Source organism: Leptinotarsa decemlineata, unplaced genomic scaffold (genome assembly GCF_025532065.1).
Source record: "Leptinotarsa decemlineata unplaced genomic scaffold, Ldec_3_MD MMD2_tig00005521_RagTag_RagTag, whole genome shotgun sequence".
NCBI lineage: Eukaryota > Metazoa > Arthropoda > Insecta > Coleoptera > Chrysomelidae > Leptinotarsa > Leptinotarsa decemlineata.
Window position 1 is genome coordinate 223,849 of NW_027412631.1, and position 6,000 is coordinate 229,848.

Consider the following 6,000-nt stretch of genomic DNA (forward strand, 5'->3'; position numbering starts at 1 on the left):
ACGAAACTTTCGCGAGGATTAGGGAAAAACATTACTTGCTGAACATAAAAAACCCATTCAAACATATATTAATCAATGCCTTACTGCCAACAAAGCAAATATGAGCGAAACCCAATCAAAATGAAGCTCAACATCACCCCTACAGCAACTAAACCTTTCGAAATCGTACATTCACTATCGAAAGCACAAAATTTCTAACAATCATAGATAGTTTTTCAAAGAACGCGCAGGCATACTGTGACATTTTCCTTCTATCAGCAGCAGGGAAAAGTGCAGCTCCGGCAGCTGTTCGTCTTGGTGAGCAAAGGGTTGTAGGAATTTGAGTGTATTTCTTAAAGAGAACGTTATATAAACTTATTGAGGGCGCCACCTGGCTAAATGCATTATATAAGAACGTTAGTTTTACCAAGCCAGGGCGACAAAACTGAATAATGAAGTTATTCAAAATAAATGCATTATGTGCGCATCCTGAAAATAAATCTGGGCAAAACAAAAGGAAACTTGACCAAATAGGCAGTTATAATTTCGCTTGTTGGGGAAATATACATAACAGTTTTTATTGTATTATAAGGTGTTACTTTTTATGTAAAAGTATACATTTGAATGCATAAGTATTTCTTGCAATCACCCAGTACTGCGTGTTAGCTTACACTTGATAATATTTTCTTGCCGAATATAATAAGTAATAAAAAAATGGTTATAAAATAAATCTGGCCTGTTATTTCTGGACCGGATAGTGCTGGTAGGAGAATCAGGATCGGGCTGTTGTTCGCCTTCTTTCCGTATAGTGGTCGATCTATTAGGATTTTCGGAAGATAGAAGATTTCATAGTTCCAACCAGTTAACCAGTTTACTCCGGGGTGGAATAATAATATTGGGATTTATTTTCATTTCCAGCTTTACCGGTAATTACAGGGTTCGATAATCACACCTACAACCCCCACTAATGGAGGGTTGAAGTATCAAAAAAACTCCTTGATGATTCCTTGAATTCGCCAATAAATGAAGTGAAAATATTTTGATATTCGACTTCATTCAAATAATAAAAAAATTGGAGAGCCGGTGGTAAACAAAAAAACTATCAGAAGCTGTTATATCTTCATAAATGATACTTCTTCACGAAACTGAAGGAAGTGACTAGACACCTTGTCAGAGGCACTTTTAGTTTCCTACAATATTCGCAAATATGCAATTTTATCAGCAAACGAACTCGCTTCATGAATTCACCTCCAACTCTGACCATCGGCCATTTTCGCACGATTGGCCTTGCGCAGATAGCATGACTGAGTACAATGGTGCCATCTCTGATAGATAGGAGTACTCCTTCAGGATTTAAAAAAATCTTAAATGATGGGACACAATGCAGAATAAATCTAAGAAAACTGTATGAGATATATAACAATAGGTGAATATCCAAAATATCCTAAGGAAACAATTATGAAGAAACAGTAGCTGAATACTTGATTTGAATTCTACCACAGCTGACCTGGTTGCGTTAATCTATTCATATATTCAATTCAATCATTTCACATTTATTTGATCACGATTGAGTGAAATATATTTTTAATCATCATCACTTTTCAGTACTTTTCCTGAATGAAAGAAAAATATATGATAATTAATTATAGGAAAATTCCTGATAACAATAGTTTTCAGCCAGGCAACCAGCATTACTCGTATGATGGTTATCAGTTGACTAATCCTTCAGTTCAGCTGGCGATTTATCGAAATATTTATTAGCGCTACCTACTCGCCAGAAGTTGAACTTTTCGTCGCACTTTGAATTGATTTAAAGATACCTACAAGCATCCTCACGAACTGATTTCTTCGAAATTATATATACACAGGGAAAATAGAAAGTAGCATCTCCGAATGCTACAATACCTAGTCAAATCCTCGACCGGTACGGAAATAGCCGACAATTTCATTAAATTTTTTTCTCATCATGGTATCCCCAAACGAATTATCGGTGATAACGGTACTGAATTCAATAACTTTCTCATTCCGACACTCTTGGCTTTACACAAAGTCGAAAATCATTTCATATCACCACACCATCCGTAATCCAATGGAATGATAGAATGGTTCTATTCTATGATTCTAGAACACATTCGTCTACTCAACACTAGAGGATTTTTGAAAACCCCTCCAAAACTGAAAATGTATGCAATTCTGGCATACAACCATTCTATACAGGGTGTCCCTGGACTTCATCTTTTCCTCTCGGGAATGTATAGATGGGGTCAAAATATCACCAGTACTTCATATAACTTTTTTTCCTAAAAGTCTTCGTAACCAAGTTACGGGCCCTCGAAGTTACAAAATGAAAAATGTTTTTCTTCGATAACTTTTCAAGTGAATATTCAAAATCATCCAAATTTTGGTAATTGACTAAACAAATGAATTCCGTCGATGAGCTTTCATGCAGGAGTCAGTTGTTTTGCTACAAAGTCAGGAACGGACTACCCCCGATGGTCCACACCCCAAAACTTTGAAATGACAGATATTTTTCAATATTTTTCAACAAATTAAGGTTACTTGGACAATTTTATGAATAAAAGTACTCGTGTGGAAAGTCGATCGGAGCAACGAGTCTTGATAAAAATGTAGTTCTACTCGACGACATCAAACCCGCTCGTCCACCATTATTTGAAATGAATAATTATCAAAGCAGAAATAATAATGATAACGTTAATTCAACAACATTTATAACAGGAATAATACAAAGTATGCTAAAATGAAGTCGTAAACAAAAAGTACAGTACCTATATGGAAGTTTAAGTCACAATTGTGATAGCAGATATTTTTTCAAAAGAAATATCAAGTTCTGTAGATTCGTGGTGTTTTTAAACTAACAAGCTACTCTACTATGAAATATCCAATTTCATTCCATATTTTGTATGTACATAATACGTGTGGAATAATCACGTTTCGTGTTGATCAGTTATCTGAATCTCATCATGAAACTCAACATTCGAATGTTTCAAATTCTTCTTCACAGCTAAACTGTTGAGGAGTTTCACTGATAATTATAATTTTATGGGAGAAATTCTTCAACACGAATCTAAATTTAGCTGAAAAAACGCACATCGGAAAAAATATTTACGATACTAATAAAAAGCAAACGAATGAACTACAAAAACGGCTGCACATGATCAGGTGAAAAATATCCAGGGAATAATTTGTTCCATTTCTTTCACAGATGTTGACAAAAAAACCTTTTAGAAAGTTTTGATAAAAAATGAGAAACTGGAATGCGATTTTGTTTTGTTGAGTGGTGCGTTGTCATATGACTATCATTGTATCGTCAATATTCTATAGGATATTTTGAATTTTTTTGATATGGCCGAACAGTTTACATTCAATGAATATGCAGATATGCATGTATTTTATGGACGAGCATTTTGTAATGCTGCAGAAGCTCGTCGTCTGTATTCCGAGCATTTTCCCAATCGAACGGTACCGTCAAGAGAAACATTCGAGCGTGTCGATCGCAGCTCGAGGGAGACAGGTATGTAGTAATTGATAATTAATTAGAGCACGTTGTTTTATTTCGATATTATTGCAGGTACAGTTTTGCCAAAACGAGATGGTGAGGGCGCTCCTAGGACTGTACGTACCGTTGTATTGGAGGAAAATATTTTGGAAGCCGTCGCTGATGATCCTTCAATGAGCATCAGAAATCTATCAGAACAGTTCCATACATCCAAATCCACTATTCATAGAATAATTAGGGAACAACTGCTCCACCCATTTCACATCCAGAAGGTACATGCCATGACACCTCAAGATTTTCCAGCACGACTGGAATATGCCAATTGGTTCATGGATAGGCAAAGAGAAGGTATGACTTTTATTGATCGAGTTTTATTCACTGATGAAGCAGGTTTCAGTAGAGATGGAGTTATCAACTCTCATTATCTCCATATATGGGCCGAAGAAAATCCCCATAGGATATTGCAAACCAAACACCAACGGAAATTCAACGTGAATCTTTGGGCTGGTATCATAGGAAACCATCTTATAGGACCATTCGTTCTACAGGACCGATTGAATGGAGAACGTTATTTGGAGTGCATTCAGAACGATTTGAATGGACTTTTGGAACATGTTCCATTGCAAACCCGAAGAGATATGTGGTTTATGCATGATGGCGCTCCTCCTCATTTTAGTTTGATTGTGCGTGACCATCTGAACCATATTTTCCACAATAGATGGATTGGTAGTGGTGGGCCATATTCATGGCCATCGCGGTCTCCGGATTTAAATCCATTGGATTTCTTTCTGTGGGGGCATCTAAAAAGCCTTGTTTACGCTACACCTATTCACACAAGAGATGCATTGTTGAATAGAATAACATTACATTGTGAAGCCATACGAAACGACCCTGGAATGCTATTTCAAGTACAGTGAGGGTGTCTTCGCAGACTAAGAAAATGTATAGAGAGAGAAGGTGGTCATATCGAGCAGTTTCTGTAGCGGATTCTTCATTTCTGTTTGCTCTTGAGGCTCTTGAGTTTCGTTAGTTAAACGTGTTTGCATTATAAAAATTCGTTATGAACATTTTACCTATCATTTCCATTTTCCTTAAAAACTAATATTTTCGAATAATGGTAGACATGTCAGGATAAATGTTGTTGAATTAACGTTATCATTATTATTTTTGCTTTGATAATTATTCATTTCAAATAATGGTGGACGAGCGGGTTTGATGTCGTCGAGTGAAACTACATTTTCATCAAGACTCGTTGCTCCGATCGACTTTCCACACGAGTACTTTTATTCATAAAATTGTCCAAGTAACCTTAATTTGTTGAAAAATATTGAAAAATATCTGTCATTTCAAAGTTTTGGGGTGTGGACCATCGGGGGTAGTCCGTTCCTGACTTTGTAGCAAAACAACTGACTCCTGCATGAAAGCTCATCGACGGAATTCATTTGTTTAGTCAATTACCAAAATTTGGATGATTTTGAATATTCACTTGAAAAGTTATCAAAGAAAAACATTTTTCATTTTGTAACTTCGAGGGCCCGTTACTTGGTAACGAAGGATTTTAGGAAAAAAAATCATATGAAGTACTGGTGATATTTTGACCCCATCTATACATTCCCGAGAGGAAAAGAGGAAGTCCAGGAACACCCTGTATATACGGTCATAAAATTCAAGCCAATTGACATCATAAGTGGTCACATTTCAATCAATGATCCTTTCGATATTGAAATTGATCGAAAATTACTAAATGATTACACCAATGATCACAGGGAACGATCAAAACTCCTCTATTCCAGAATAAACTCGGATCTTATAAAGCGAAAGGAAAAGATAGTAGAACGAGAATATAAAAAACGCGATGATCCCATTGTATTCAAAACCAAACAAAAAGTTTACGTGAAAAAACATATTAGACCAAAGGATGCAAATAAATTTCAAAAACCAACAAAAAATTCACATGGACAATTTAAAATGTCCCCTTTGAAAATACCCATCTCCCATTAAAAATTGATTAACTTTTCAACTATCTGGAACTCCCGGACTCCAGAAAAATATATCTAAACAAAACCTAAAGAACAATCCAGGACTTATTCCTCTCAAACTTGGAACAGCCAAAATCAAAACGCACGCATATTCACTTATTCATTATTATGATTCAAATCCAATATTCATGGAGGTGAATAAACTGAAATTCCACTCAAAAAATGTAAGGAGACTTGTAGGCGGTCACAAAGACTACTCATGGGACACATCTAACTATTTAAAAATATTACAATTTTCGGAAAAAGGGGTAACTGATAAACTCGAAAATATTTTACAACATCCACTCAGAACAAAACGGGGTCTAAAAAATGGCGTTGGATCCATTTTCAAGTCAATCACAGGAAATTTAGATTCCAGCGGTGGTGAAGAATATGACCGTCTGATCAACGAATTACAAGATAACCAAAATAATCTAGTAACGAATATCAAGAAGCATAACTCACTCTCAATCTCATTAATGGATC